This window comes from Narcine bancroftii, chromosome 10 (genome assembly GCF_036971445.1).
Source record: "Narcine bancroftii isolate sNarBan1 chromosome 10, sNarBan1.hap1, whole genome shotgun sequence".
NCBI lineage: Eukaryota > Metazoa > Chordata > Chondrichthyes > Torpediniformes > Narcinidae > Narcine > Narcine bancroftii.
In genome coordinates this window covers 62502791-62519426 of record NC_091478.1, presented here as the reverse complement: position 1 = coordinate 62519426, position 16636 = coordinate 62502791, and the positions used below count along the sequence as shown (strand labels likewise).

Genomic DNA, 16636 nt, shown 5'->3' with positions numbered 1-16636 from the left:
CAGCAGTGACAAAAGTATGAAGCAAGTTTTAAGTTAAAAGAATTAGAAATGGCCAAGAATTCCAGCATCTGCTGCTGCAAGGACGTTGAGAAGTTGAGAAGAGACCAGGGAAGATGCTTTAAGAAAAATACCAAAGAGGATGCAGATCAATCCAACTCCCTTTCCTCGTGATGAATCCAAAACGTAATCTGTCTAATATGAGCTGCCCAATAATAAAATCTATAATTAAGCAATACCAAATCCCCTTTTTTTGAGTTTGGAAAAAATTAAGGGTGTTTATTTTTCCAGAGATGATTGAATCAAGCAAATAAAAATAAGCGTTGGAAATAAGTAAAGGTTCAGCTTGAAAAACGTATAGGAAGTGGGTAGGATATTCATAACATTAATCCATCGAATTAAGGATATTTGAGAGAGGTGGCCATTGGGTTAAGGACTTCTTGACCTGATTCAGTGAGAAAGTTCTTAAACAAATTATTGAAGTTCTTGCTAACAGTAACACCTAAATAATTGATTTTTATGAATTTTAAGAGTAGGGTCTAGAGAACTGGAAGAGTTCAAAACATCTTACTTTTCTTTAAATTTAATATCTATTGAGAATTGACCAAATTGGCGTGATTTAATTGAACAATCAGGGTCAGATATATGCAATAAAAGGTCATCCACATAAAGTAAGACCTTGTGAGCATTCCCACCTCTTACAATTCCAGAAATATTAAATTGCTGAAAGGCCCCTGCTGATGGCTCAAACGCCAGATTAAATAATAATGGGCTTGAAGGGCAACCTTGTCTAGTATTCTCTCATTTTGATAGTTGGAATCCCATTACTTTTCTTCTGCTTCTAAATTAACTAATAATTTTGTTAAACATGTGGAGAATTTGCTTTCAAATTTAGAAGCATTTTGGATTCTATAGATTTCTGCTAGTCAGTCCCCTTTTAAGCTAATTTTTTTTTACCTTCGGTGGTTATTGTGCATGGTCAATGGGATGAAGTTGAACCCCATCCTAATCCAAGTGCCTCCCTAAAATAAAATTCCCATCATGAAAAAGGGTAGATGAAAGTACTGTAAATCTATGGATAGACAATATATGGAACAAGCAGCCAGGCACAAAGTGTTTGTTGTACGCTGAATCTAAGGTCTTATTTTTGTATCTGGCGTACAAGTCAACCTATGCATTTTGAGGGTGTCTTGGGTAAACTTATCTCTCATTTTGTTCATTTAGATTGGTCACAGTGTTTGAGCTACCGAAAGAAAATAGATACACACACCGAGAGCAGTTCAGTTTATACAAATGTTTATTACTAATTCAAAAGCTGATTTCACACTACAATATGCAAGCCCTTCCCAACTATACTTATCAACGCTTGGACTGGTCCCAACTGCCGAAGCGAGGCAACGACTGCACACTTGTAGTAGGTTGTCAGGGCGCTGGTAGCAGCTTCTCCACCTCCCCCGACCGGGACGTTGCTTGGACTCTGGCTGTTCTTCCTTCTTGACAAGGGGTGTTCCCACCCCTCGGAGAGTCTAAACTTCAGCAGCAGGACCACAGGCTTATATACCCCAAAAACAATTAATCATGCGCCTACTCCTTCTAATATTTGTCAGTCAAAATCAAAACTGAACATTACATTCTACAATTTAGAAGATTAATTATTATGGAACCAGGATGTTATAACTTCCTGGTTTATCTCGTAGATACAAAGACTTATTAAAACTTCTCGAGCAAGACAGGTTGTGACCAATTCGTCAATTTCAGAGTGTTGCATTTGACAACTGCTTTCCCTGGGCCTCACAGTGGAATTCCATTTCAAAGTGTATCTTCAGATAAGTCCCCATGGCTGAGTTTAATTACATCTGCTAGTTCTGAAAGTAAGGTGACCTGCGTGTGGACCCAGTGTCGTCAGTTCCACATAAGCAAAAAGCATCTGGGTACATGGTTTTAATCCTCCATTACAGAGGGTTTCAACACTTGTAGGGAAACAGCAGTTATTTGAGGGATAACCCCACACCTCACCCTAAACTCAACCCCTAACCTGACAATGAAATCCCAACATGTGCATTCAAAAGGTCAGTTTCCACTTCAGTTTAATGTCCTGTGTGTACTCCAGTAAGGCCTTCCTCTTGCTGAACAATTTAAAACTTATTCGTATTGTAACCTGCACAAATTCATAGTACATGCTTGCCAAGCAGCATTCAAATTTTAAAATTGCTTGCTGTTCCTCTTGTTCTGATCTTGTGATCAGCTAAATTTAATTGTTCCACATTAACAGCCTTTCTGCTCCCCAATTTTCTTTCTAAATACTTGACCATGCTTTTAGCCATGTGTCTTAATATTGCTTTTGTGAATCCTTGTGAAATTTACAAGGACTCTGCTGGTGGTAGAGGTGTGTTGAAGCTTCCACATTCACCATCAATTTTGCAATGTGAATTTGGGACAAATTTCCATAACCTATTCTCTGTGCCAGTTCTCACTGAAGACCAGCCATTCTCAATCCTTTTATTGGCTAGGGCCCCTTTCCCTGTGAAGCAGTCAAGTTCTGTTCTTGTCAGCTGCCTTTAAAAAAAAATATATTTTGATTTCAGTCAATGGACTGGGGAAAAGGAGGCTATATGGCTCCCATTCAGAATGGCTAATATAATCCAAACAAGAGTATAAAAATTCTTAAGCCAGATTGTAATGTTCAATGATTTACTGAATATACTATTTGGTTGTGTATCCTTGTTTTATAATATTTGCATCTTAATTTAAAATTCCTCCCATTGTACTTGAGCACCAAGAACCAGAAAGAATCAAACTCTTGGCAAAAAGCCCTTTATTTAATTTCAGGGTCAAACACATTCCAGAGTTTGGTCACTTACAAAACGTCATTCATCATCAGCTGAAGAAACTGAGTCAGTGCAGAAAACAAACCGGTTCCTGCTGTATTGGGGCGAGAATGGAAATCCAATTTTGCAAGTGTACGTGAAATCCATCCGAAGCTGGATATTAATGGCAGCAAAATTAGTTCTGCATTCCATAGCACCTGAAACAAAGTTCACCAAAAGTATCCTGTCAAAACACCTTCAATTAGAATCAATCCTCACTTCTACCTTGTAAAATTGTTCTGTGAACTGCTCCTCTTTTTCTGACTGTTTACAGGCTCTTCAGGCAATTTCTGCCAATGGCAAATCTGCTTGAAAGCAGAGTTCCCATGATAAATTGCATTCCATTATTTAACTAATATTGGAACTACTGAGTACAAAGTGTAGCAATTCTCTTTTTGTGTTCCCACTTTATAAGAGAAACTAGTTCACTGAGTGTAAAGCCATCATTCAGTGGGAATGGCTTTGCACACTACGCTAAGTGCCTTGACAATCTGCAATTTAGCTTAGATTAATACATTGCTTAGTGGAAATGTGTGAATTTAATGTATACAATTGAATATTTATTACCTCCCAAAGCATCCAATCTTTTATCTGAACATTTTTTTCCATGGCTGTCAGCTGCACACCAAACATGACCCATCATGACCTGGAACAGCATGCATTTATCAGTATGAGATTATACCAGTTTATTCAATGAAAGAGACTGCTTAGATAGAAACCCATTGATGAAACAGATGACATTGGAAGAAGTCTTTTAAAAATACTTCAACCTCAAGACAATGGTCACAACACATATCTGAGATCAGGACAATTACTTAACATACCGCTGTTTCTATTATCCGAAATGTGTCTGCTCCCAAGGGTTTTGGATAAAAGATTCTGTACCTGTAATAGATAATTGCAAACCTACATTTAGTCACAAGCTCTTCAATGCAGTATAGCAGAATGTTCTTTCATGTATACTCCAGGATACTAGTAAAGCATGGAAATCCATTTTATTCATGCTGCTGTTGGATGATCAACAATGAATGTGTTTTGATGGCCATTATATCACTTTGCTTGACTGTCTAATCTAAGGAACTTTGCTCAACAAATGGATGAACATTCAGTGACCTGCAGCACATTGAACAGGTATCAAATAGTGATAAAATGGGAGTCCTGCATTACTGAACCAGTACAAGAATCTTTGCTGTCTCTACAAGATCTTTCAAATCCTTGAAACAAAGACCCAAGCTCTCAGAGTAATTATTTTAACATTAGTCACTGACTATTCAGATAATACATGCCAAACTCATCACTGAACTTGAGAACTAGAAAACAGAACTGTAGAAATCAAAGTTTATACAAAATGCAAACTAAAATGTAGTAAGTTATAAAATTAAATATTGATATACCAGTGCATTAAATGAAACCAAACTCAAATAATTCATGTCATTTAATCCAAGATCACAAATGTTTATGGAGTTCTAAAAATAAATGGTATTGTACCTTGTCATTTGCATCCATCTCAGTTTTGACAATCTCTTCCATCGCCTATGTACTCATGGATTGAAGCGCTGCTTATGAGGTTGACACCATTCCAGTGAAAATGCAACATTTGATGGCTGTAAATTAAAAGCAGTATCATTTGTTTTGCCAAACTACAAACTCAATTTTTTTTAAAAACTGCTCTTGACCTATAATGCCATAATCAAATCTAAAAGGCTTTAATTTAAACAGGGTAAAAGTAAACATTAAAGTTCCTGTTACGTGACTGAATACAAAATGTGGAAGCTGATGACAGTGGTCTATTTGAAAGACCTGCCATTGAAGAGTCTGACCCAAGATTGCAGAAGATTTGTGCAGGGTACCAGAAAACAGGGAAAATACCCTCAGTTTGAGAAGAAGCAGAGGAGACATCCTATGGGATTATGACTACGGCAGCGAGGGGTTCTGAGGCATGCTGTTGGCAACTCGTGGCGAGGCACCCGTTCAGCCCGCACGTGATTGGGAGTCACGCCAGACTGCAGGCAGGTATTGGAACTGAGACACAAGGGGGGTGTCATGTCAGAGGTTTGAATCGGATGGTTTGGGGCTGCAGGAGCACTTGGAGGTGAATCCACAGACACTCGCTGTCTCAGGGGCTCTCTTTTGTTCCTCTTTTTCTGACTGTTTACAGGCTCTTCAGGCAATTTCTGCCAATGGCAAATCTGCTTGAAAGCAAATTCTGTGTAATGTTGCACTTTTTATTATATGAATCTTCAACAGAATTGTTAAATTATTTCAACTAACTCACTAGCCGTTACTTATTGTGTGGATTACTTTTCAAACTTGGGCGACATACCTCCTCAAATCATTTTGTGCGAGCTGCATTGGTCCACAACCCAGTTGTGGCCTTCAGTATTGTGGATAAGGTCAGTGCCATTCTTTTCATCACTCCTTCCAAATTATTCTTGAATATTTCCTCAGACTAAAGAAATAAGAATCAAAGTCACATATCCCCCCCCCCCCCACCAAGGCATTTCCACATTAATATCAATGCTAATCAAATCAACATATACTTGCATTTAGCAACAATGTTAAACATTTTCACTGAAATACTTTATTCTTAGGATGAGTACCTAGGACAAGATCAGCAACACTTGGCAACAATCATATATATTCCGAGGCCACTGAAAAAAAGTTCAGGATTGACCAGTTTGACACTGGACTGGAGTCAAACAATCTGACCAAGCATTGTGTAAAAACTCAGCAGGTCGAACAACATACTATAAATAGCAAAGATACATAACCAACGTTTCAGGCTTGAGCCCTTCATCAAGGTATGGACCAAAAAGATGGTGAGAAAGCATCCTTTCCTACCAGTTAGCTTGGACCTTAGTAATCTTGTAATCAAATATTAACTTGTGAGTTGTCACTTTTTATTTCTAGCTATTTAAAAAACAATTTCTTAAACAAATCTACTGGGATTTAAACTTGCATCTTCAAGGAATGATGCACACTACTTAAAACACCCACTTGTAGCACGCTGAGCCCTTGATTTCCCTTGGCTTCTAGAAATTAAACACTCGCACCTTCATAACAATGACTACTAACCAGTCTTCAACCAGAAAGTAAAACCCCAAGCTCTCAGAGTAATAATTTTTCAGTGGATGATCAAATAATACATGCCAAACATCACTCATCATAGCAGCTGGGGAGAAGATGCAAAAGAGCACAGGAGAAAGGAATCCCAATTCCAAATGTATCCTTGCATAAACAGATTCAAAACTATTTCCTATGTGCAGCTTTTTAATGTGGTCAAGATGGACAGCAAAGTGGCACAGCATTCACCCTTGTAACTCCACATTCTGCCTGTGGATTTGCTGCCTCCTACATACAAAGGCATGCAGTTCACAAGTCATTTGCTTCCAGTTTTGGTGGGTGGTTGAGGAACCAGGGCAGAATTAAAGGTTCCATTATTGTCACATAATAACACATTTAGAATGTAATGTACGTGAGTTAAGCAGAAAGAAACCTACAGCACCTGGTCCTGAGTGATCTCCCCTCCAAGTACTGACCAGTCCTGTGCCTGCATAGCTTACAAGATCAGTCAATCCCAGGCGTATTCAGGAAAAGATGTAGCATTTGTGTAAAGAGTGCTCGACAGTCATCACAGACATGGCAGACTCCAGGGCCCATTTCAGGTTGTTCTAGGGTACTTCAGGAGTTAGTCATTGTTTATCAATCACTAAATTCTGTACACTATTAATTTGATGGAATACTGCACTATTAAGTTTACAATCTTAAACGTCAAGTAAATCAACTGCAAGAAATGCTGCAAAGTCAGTTATGTGCTGTATTAATCCTATAGCTAACATGTTATCTCCTCTGTTTAATATTGATGGGTTTCATGCTTTTTAATAAATTCTATTCATTCATGCAACTCACCAAGTATGTATATTGTGATTAAGTAACTTCCTGATCATCTCCTTAATGAAGTTGATACAGCACACTGTTTGAAGATAAGAATGTCAAAGATTAGCAAGATGTCTTTGGATCAGTCCAGCGTTTGGGCTGGAAATGTATTTTTTTATATAAAAGACCTACAGCACGGTAACAGGCCATTTGGACCCACAAGTCCATGCCACCCCATTAACCTACACCCCTGGTTTATTTCAAATGGTGGGAGGAAACCAGAGACTCTCGGGAAAACCCATGCAGACACGGGAAGAACGTATAAACTCCTTGCAGACAGCCTTCATATCAAAAGTAGCATTTTGACATTGCATGGCTTACAATCAAACACACCCTTATGCCTCCTGGCCCTAGGCATCCAATCACTGAAGACCAGTTACTGTTATGAAGCCAAATACACCAGCTATTTTGCCATGGTCTCAAATTCTAATGAGATAATCACAAAAGAGGAGCTTCCCGCTCTTCCTAAATTCATTAAATTTTAAATGTTTAAAACCATCTCTGAAATTGAATTAAGAGAACAGATTCCTGGACCACATTTAAAAAAAATAATTTAAGCAAGCAGAACACCAGTGCATTACAAGGCTTCACCAGCAAGTCAGAAATTGAGAACATATTTTGGAGCAAAGGGGTGAGTTTCTCCACAAAGAACATGAAGATGTTGAACACCCCCCCCTCCCCAACTTTAGCAATCAAATCCTAAATCCCCATTAATTGGAAAATAGATAAATATATTGTGCAAAGGAATGAACACCCTCCCATGTACATTGAGTGTGACAGTTCAATTGGGACATGAAATCTGCAGATGCTGGAACCTTGATCAAAGAATTGCTGAAGGGATGGACCACAGGCACACATATGGGCTGTGTCTGCCTTTTAGCCAGGAATGTGGACAGCCCCTTCACCAACTCATTCTCCACAATACTGACAGCTGCATAGGTGCTACCTCCAGTATCTGTGTTGAATTTGACTATTTCATTACCTTCATCAACTTATACTCAATCCTTAAATTTATCTGGACTGTTTCAGACACTACTCTCCTCTAGGACATCCAAAATGTCCTTTAACAAAGATGGCTTGTCCCTTAGCCTCACTGATAAAACCCCATGCCCATATAGCCTCTATTTCTCACACTTCTGTCCTTGCCTCAGCTCCTCCCACAGAGTACCAGAAGAGTCACTCTGCTCCTCACTTTCAACCCCCCCCCCCAGCCGACAATATTCTCTGACCCACTAACAGCCACATCTACTCCTCTCCACCTCCAAGCCTTCCAGGTGAGGCAGAGCTTTATATGCACATTGTCCAACATAATCTACTGCATTTGGTGCAACGGCTGAAACAGCAGTTTCTGTGTCTTAACTGGACCTTCCTGTAGCAAACTATTCTAATGTCCCAACCATTCCTAAAAATGGTATGGCTGTCCTCAGCCTCGTTCATTGTCAGGGAGAGGCTAAATGTAAACTGGACAGATTTAAACCTAACTATGAAAAATGAGGCTGGGGTTATAATTTTAGATAACTCCTACCTCCATCCAATTCCAGTTTCAATCTCCTCTTTGTCCATTCCCAATTCAATTTTCTCTCCAACTTCTTTCCCCTTCTAAATGATCCCACTCCCTATCTCTTCACCTCCCATACTCTCTGCCTGATCACCACTGGGACCCTCCCCCAGCTTCTTTCCCCCTGAACATCTGGAATCTTTTCACCCAAACTACTGACTGATCATTTCTACCCATGGTTGCTATCTGACCTGCTGAGTTCCTCCAGCAATTCTTCCATCTGAACATGTTTGTGCTCATCAGCGGTAATAACCATGAGGCTGGGCTGGCAATTCAGTACTGCTCTGCGGGAGTAACCATTTCATGGAGGCTGCCGCAAAAGATTAAGAACGCTGATTTGAAGAGTAGGGATTTTCTGCATTTAAAGCAAAGTCTTTACAGAGCAACAGCATAAATGGCCCTACAAAATACTGTTGCAAATTCTGTGGAGTAAAATTCTAAATTTTGCCATCGAAATACGTAACGAGGCATTTAGCACTTACTCACTGCTCAAATGGGCTACAGGGAGCATAATTCAAGGAAACAGAAAAGGTCACAAGCTCAGTAATTTTCCACAACTCTTCACTGGCTGTTCAGATAATATACCTGGTTTTATAACAAGTGGGGGGGAGGGGGGAGGAAGGAAAAATACTCCAGAGGACAGAAGAGTCCCAACCAAATGCTGGTCTGGAATGCTAGTTGTGTTGCTCCAGCCCATTCAGTATTTCCACATTATTACTGGTATGGAAGCCCAGTCGGCCCCCCTCCCCCCCCATCTTCTCTACATGGTTGACCCACCTGCACTATGAGGGGTCCATTACCCCCTCCCCGTCTTCTCTACATGGTTGACCCACCTGCACTAGGGGTCCATTACCCCCCCCCCCATCTTCTCTACATGGTTGACCCACCTGCACTATGGGGGGTCCATTACCCCCCCCCCCCCCCACACCAAGTGCTTGGGATGGAGAGGTGTACAGACGCTGTGACCGTGCTCGGTTCCTTTCTGGGAGGGGGAGGGAGCCGGTGTGGGGGGGCCACGGGGAGGGAGCAGGACCCCACGCAGCGGCGGAGGCCGGTGTTGAAGGTGGGCCAGAGGCCCCCTCTGGTAATCGGCGCTCCACTAATGGGCCTGTGAGGCTGCACTTTCTCCAACCATTCCCCTCATTTAAACTGATTGAAGGAACAAACCCAGATTCCACCCCTGGGTCCCTGGGCGCCGGCCTGGCCCGGTGGACGAGCCTCAACGGCCGGGCCCTCCGGTAGGAACAAGGCTGAGGGCTGCAGGCCCGCCATACGTGGCGGCCTTCATCTCCGAAGCCGAGGCGCCGCCCAGCGTAGAGGAAGCCCTAGCCGGGCCTCGACTGCCGGCCTCGGCGGCTCGTCGGTCCAGTCGGCTCCACCGCCTATACTCACCTCATGTCCATCGCCTCGCAGAAAGAGCGCTCGCTCGTGGCGCATGCGCTAATATTCCCCGGAACGCCTGACGTCATCGCGCTCCCGGCGTTTACTCCTCCCCGATAGCCGCAAGGGGGCGCTCCGACCGAAAGCCCGATGGAAACTGCACGGGAGAGCGGCCGTCGCCCGGCAGCCAATCAGAACCGAGCAATTTGCTTGATTGACAGAATGGCAACAGTAGCGGTGAGGCGCCTCGGTGAAGTTTGTTGAAAGGGAGCCGAGTGGTCGTAGCTGCTTTAAAGTAAAAACAAGTCGTTCAAAGTGTGACCACGAGGAAATGTTCGCTTATTTATTGGAGTGAAAGGTTGCACTTGAGTCTGCAGCAATTGAGACTATTTCCAAGATTCAGGTGGGCTGAAGAAGTGTCGTCGAAGGTGCATTCACACAGCAAATGGCTGGAGATTGCTTCACGTCTCAGATTAACTGGCAGACATCACATACAACTCTGAGATTCCTGTTTCCTGAGGGCGCAGCAGAATAAGTGCAAAAGAAAACTACAAATGAATGTAAACAAACAGAAATCAATAAAGTGCATAAGTAAGGATCCTTAAACGAGTCTCTGTCCCTGCCTTGATTTTCTTTTCATCATTGATGTAGAACCTGAAATCTGGAGTAGAAGCAGTCAGCCGGTCTGAGGGAGGGGTATGGTTAACATTTCAAGTGTGATTAGATTTGTACTCAATGTTGACAAGTTGGGAAAGTTTGATAGAGCATCCGATGACCTGCCAAATCTCCAGAGACTCCAGGAAGTGGAGGCGTTGGGGAGCTGTCTTCACTATTGTCTCGATGTGCTGGGTTTAGACTTGTACCCAATGTTCACAAGTCAAAAAGAGGAGACCTGCAAAGACGGAGACACAAGATTCTGCAGTCTAGAGCAAATGGTAGACTGATTCTCCCTGGCCTCTTTACTGTCTGCCTATAGGGAGGGTCTACACCAGAGGTTCTCAACCTTGTTCTTTCCACTCATGTACCACTTTAAGTAATCCCTATGCCATTGGTGCTCTGTGATTAATAAGAGATTATTTATGTGAGTGGGAAGGGAAGGTTGAGAATCACCAATTGTTATTGAAATATTTTGCTTGAGAACAATTGTCATTTGGAGTTATAAAACTGTGCACAAATCAATTAGGAATGATTAAAACAGTGGTTTTCAAACATTTTCTCTCCACCCACATACCACCTTAAACAATCCCTTACTAACCACAAGTTACTTATGGTTCTGTAATAGAGTGACTCTCTTAAATCTTGCTTCACTGTTTATCCACCCACATCCCACTTTAAGTAACCTCTATGCCATCGGTGCTCTGTGATTAGTAAGGGATTACTTAAAGTGGTCTGTGAGTGGGAAGGGAAGGTTGAGAATCTCTGCTCTAGACCCAATTGTTACTGAAATATTTTGCTTGAGAAAAATTGTCATTGGCCCATTTCCTTTGGAGTTATAAAACCCTGCACATAACGAGTCAATGAGGTTCGATTAAACCAGTGGTCTTCAAACTTTTTCTTTCCATCCACATCCCACCTTAAGCAATCCCTCACTAATCACAGAGCACCGAAGACATCGGGATTACTTAAAGTGGGGGTGAATGGAAAAAAAAGTTTGAAAACCACTGCTATCGAGGATGTTTTATAGAAATCATTTGCAGTTAATTTATACCTTTAATGTCATTTAATTTATCTTTATTTTGTTATTTAATTTATAAGTAAAATAAATAATTTTTCATACTTATCCCATCTGACCTTCCCCCACTAGCCCCTGCTCAACCCCTCTCACCCGGCCTTTGTTAGAAGGCTGCCTCCCTTCGGCATTGTCAGTTTTGCGGAATGGTTCCGGTTTGTCATGTCATCCATTCTTTTTCTCCCATTGTGCCGCTTGGCCTGCTGACTTCCTCCAGCCATTTGCTTGTTGGTCCAGACACCAGCGTCTGCAGGCCACATGTGTCTTCAATTAATACCTATTGTTTGGTAGTGTATTTGTAGATGTAGCAGGCAAAAATTTTAGTACAAGCTCTCATCATCATCATCCTTGAATTTCATTAGGCATTGCACTTGCACGGGAAGCTGAAATTGTTGCCAGGACAGAAAATGTCAGAAGACAGAAGCCCGCTGACTCCGCCGGATGGCCCTGTTCAGCCTCAGACTTTGCTGGAGATCCATACTGCAAGCCTGTGCTTCAGGTCAAAGCTTGACGATATGCCCTTGTCATGTGACACAAGTGAGTCTCCTTTCCGTTGGCCCTTCCTGCTGCTTAACCTGCTGCTTAATGTTTGGGACAAAGGCACTATTTTCCTTTATTTGCCCCTGTGCTCCACAATTTAAAATTTGTAATCAAACAATTCACATGTAATTAAAGTGCACATTGCAGATTTTATTCAAGGTTATTTGTATAAATTTTGGTTTGGCCATGTAGAAATTACAGCAATTCTTATACAAAGTCTCCTCATTTCAGGGCACTATAATGTTTGGGACATTTGGTTTCAGCTGTTTGTGAGTACTCAGGTATGTTCAATTGCTTCATTGGTGCAGGTATAAGAGAGCTAGGTGTGCTTCTATGCTTTTGAGCACCTTTGGAGCCTGTAGTGTGCATTTTTCAACACGAGGACCAGAGTTGTGCCAATGAATGTCAAAGAAGTCATTAAGAGGCTGAAGAACAAGAATAAAACAGAAAGAGACATCACCCAAACCTTAGGATGATGACAATCAACAGTTTGGAACATCATTAAGAAGAAAGAGCTTACTGGTGTGGATGTGTCAATTTTATGACTTTGTCTGTAGAACATTTCATGAACAGAATTACAAAGACTACTCTGCATGATGCAAACCATTAATTCACCACAGATCAAAATGGCCAGATTATAGTTTGCCAAGAAGTATTTAAAAGAGCCTGTAGAATTCAGGGAAAAGGTCCAATGGACAGATGAGACCAACGTTAACCTGTATCAGAGTGATGGCAAGAGCAAAATATGGAGGGAGCCGTAAAGGAACTGCCCAAGATGCAATGCATTCCACCTCATCTGTGAAACTTGGTGGTGGGGGTGTTGTAGCCTGGGGAGATATGGCTGCCGCAGGCGCTGGCGCACTGATCTTCAATGATGATGTAATTGCTGGTGGCAGTCACAAAATGATACTCTGAGGTGTATAGAAACATCTTAACTGCTTAGGTTCAAGCAAATGCCTTCAAACTCATTGAAAGGCACATCATCCTGTAGTAGACAATGATCCCAAACAGTCTGCTAAAGTCACAAAGGAGTGTGGCAGCTGAGAAAAAGCCTTTGACAGGGTAGAATGGAATTATTTATTCAAAGTATTACAGAGGTTCAACCTACCAGAAAAATATATTAATTGGATTAAAGCATTATATAATGGACCATTGGTGAAGGTGACAGTAAATGGATATGCATCGAATCAATTTAAATTAAGTAGGTCAACTAGGCAGGGAAGTCCATTATCTCCCTCACTGTTCGCTTTAGCAATAGAACCATTGGCAGAACTGATAAGGACATAAAATAAAATAAAAGGGATAAAAAAGGAGAAGGAGTATAAAATCAGTTTATTTGCAGATGACATCATAGTATACTTAACAGAACCAGAAACATCAATAAAAGAACTACATAAGAAAATGAACAAATATGGAGAAATATCGGGGTACAAGATTAACGCAAATAAAAGTGAAGCGATGCCAATGAGTAATGCGGATTATACAGAATTTAAAAAAGAATCACCATTTAAATGGCAAACACAAGCAATCCGATTCCAAGGTATTAGATTAGATAATAATTTAAGCCACCTGTACAAATTAAATTATCAGCCATTAATGAAGAAATTACAGGAAGACTTAGAACATTGGAAAGAATTACCGCTGACGTTGAAAGGGAGGGTAAATTCATTAAAATGAATGTCTTCCCAAGGATACAATACTTAATTCAATCATTACCAATTCCCTTAACAGAGAAATTCTTCAATTAACTAAAGAGAATAATAAGGAAATTCTTATGGAAAGGGGGGAAACCGAGGATAGCGTTAGATAAATTAACGAAGTGGTACAAACAAGGTGGTTTACAGTTACCAAACTTTAAAAATTATTATAGAGCAGCACAATTAAGGTATTTATCAGATTTTTATCAGACAAGGAAAAAACCAGATTGGACTAAGATAGATCTAGATAAAATAGGGGAGAAGGTACCGGAACATATACTTTATAAATGGGATGAAAAGCTAGTGCAATATAAAAGCTCACCAGTACTGCATCGTTTACTCAATATATGGAAGAAGATTCACTTAGAAAGAAAAAAAAATCAAATTACCAACTACCAAAATTATTATTGACGCAAAATCAGCTAATCCCTTTTGCCTTTCCTTTAGAGAATGGGAGAGAAAAGGAATTAAAAGAATAGAAAATTGTTTTTTGGGAAATAATTTATTATCATTTGAACAAATGAAGTACAAATATGGAATAACTCATGGTACAAAGTTTGCATATCATCAACCTATTTAAAGGATAAATTGAGAAGCAGACTGAGATTACCAGAAGGAAGCAGCTTTGAATATGTGATTACAGAAACAATGATAATAAAAAGATTTATAACGAACATGTAAATCAAGCTGCAAGAGAAGGAAAATGATGAAATAAGCTATAAACCCAAACAAAAGTGGGAAAAAGATCTAAACATAAAGATAAAAAATGAAATATGGGAAAAGTTTTGCTCTGAAACTATGAGAAATATAATAAACATGAGGTTACGCATGATACAATATAATTGGTTACACAAGCTATATATCACGCCCCAAAAGTTAAATAAATGCGACCCAACATTATCAGATAGATGTTTTTGCTGTAAGAAGGAAATGGGAACAAAAGTACATGCAATTTGGGCATGTGAGAAAGTGGAAAAGTTTTGGGAAGATCTAAATCAGGTATTAAATAAAATCACAAAAAGCAACATACCAAAAAATCCAAAAATCTTTCCTCGAAGTAATATAAGTAAAGAAATAGGCCTCAAACTGGATGAAGTGCAAAAAATATAAATGATAGCCTTAGCTGTAGCAAAAAAATATATAATGTCAACTTGGAAATCAGAAGAGAGCCTGAGAGTACAGCAATGATACATGGAAATGAATAAATGTATTCCATTGGAAAAAATAACATATAATTTAAAAATTAAAGTCACATTATTTGAACAAATTTGGGAACCATACGTGGAACACAGCAGAGAGGGCTTACTGCAGACCTCCATCCCCTAAAATGATAGAATGAGAAGAAGACATAATGACCTGATCCATTGTGTAAAAGTAGATGACACAATTTTCTTGTTTATTTTCATTGTGTGATGACATTGTTTAATGGGTTTATTGTATTGTATATGTTGAACGTTTAATGGATTTGGAGGGGGGATAAAGGGGAGAAAATGCCACTGTGTATATTTATGAGGGAAATGTTTGTATGTATTTTGATTGATATGGTTCACAGTGTGAAAAATTTTTTAAAAAATTTAAAAAAAGGAGTGTGGCAGCTGCATACTTACAACATCTGCGAAGGGGAAGACAGTCACTTGACAGATTTTCTTCCGAATAAATATTTTTTGTTCTGCTATTTAAACTTTCTTATATATGATCCAATCCAAATGAGCTTTCTTCTTCCCACCATCCCCTCCCAATCTCCTCCCCTCCTCTCCCCTTCAGCAATCCAGCCCAACATTCAACCTGTCTAATGCCAAACCTCCCTCCGACATCTCTTGCTCACTGGTACAGGCCTGCACTTATTCCCTCATCACTTATGCCTGTCACTGCTTCTGGCCTAAGGCGGAGAGTGAGACCATTGCTTGCCTCTCCTGCCACAGTGCTGATATTATTGATTGTATGCCTATTGAGCCATTTTGTTTCATTACTGCGTAGCTAATCTCATCCTGCGGAAAACAATACTCTCATGTTAACCTTTTCCCAACTTGCTGAGATTCTGTCTTTGTTCGGACAGCTGGAGAGGTGAGGGCTTGGTTTGAAGGGGTTGGTTTGACCTCTTCAAGCAATGCATATTGCTTATTTATCTTCAAAACTCAGTGAAATGTCACTTACTCAGTTCAAAACAGAGCCTGGTGTGCTTGACAGATCTTGTCATGCTCGCATTAAGTTTCATAATTCGAACCAAGGAGAAAGGTTAATTTCAAATCTCTACATGGATGCGTGGGAGAGGAAATCTAATATTAAACAATCCAGTTTGGAATTAGAAAATTAAGGAAGCAGGAGACAACTTTAAACTATGCAATGACTTCCACAATGTCCTGAAGCATCTTCTAGGCACTTCAATGACTTAGCTTTCAGGGGGGCATTATTCAACGACATGAACTTTTCAGTTCAAAGTTCTGATTTCTTGTCAGAGTACGTACATGACATCATATACAACCCTGAGTTCCATTTTCCTGTGGGCCAGGCAGAATTTCTACTTATCGGTAGTGAAACAGTACTCAAGAAAATGATTGGCACACAGAAGAGAGAAATGTAAAGGAAGAAAGAAATGTAAACAAACTGACTGCAAGTACAAAGAAAAATAAATATTCAGTAATAAATAACGTGGAAAGTCAGAGATCTTGAATGAGATGTTGAGGATTCTGATGGTGGAAGGTAGCAGCTGTTCCTGAACCTGGAGGTGTGAGTCTTGTAGCACCGATACCTGATGGCAAAGCGTGTCTTGGGTGCTGTGCGTTGACGATCGCTGCTGCTCTCTGACGCTAACATTCCATGTAGATTTTCTCAATGGTGGGGATAGTTTTGCCTGTGATGTCCTGGGCCGTGCCCACTATCTTTTGAAGGGGTTTACACTCGGGGGTATTGGTGTCCCCATATCGGACCATGA

The 16636-nt window shown here is 40.4% G+C and overlaps 1 non-coding gene across 1 annotated transcript; it reads right to left on the bottom strand.

Moving 5' to 3' along the window:
• Window positions 1-4094: 4094 nt before the first annotated feature.
• On the bottom strand, window positions 4095-4167 carry LOC138745147 (small nucleolar RNA SNORD45). Its single transcript, XR_011346068.1, has one exon. It is a non-coding gene; the product is annotated as a small nucleolar RNA SNORD45 (small nucleolar RNA).
• Between the last annotated feature and the right edge of the window lie 12469 nt (window positions 4168-16636).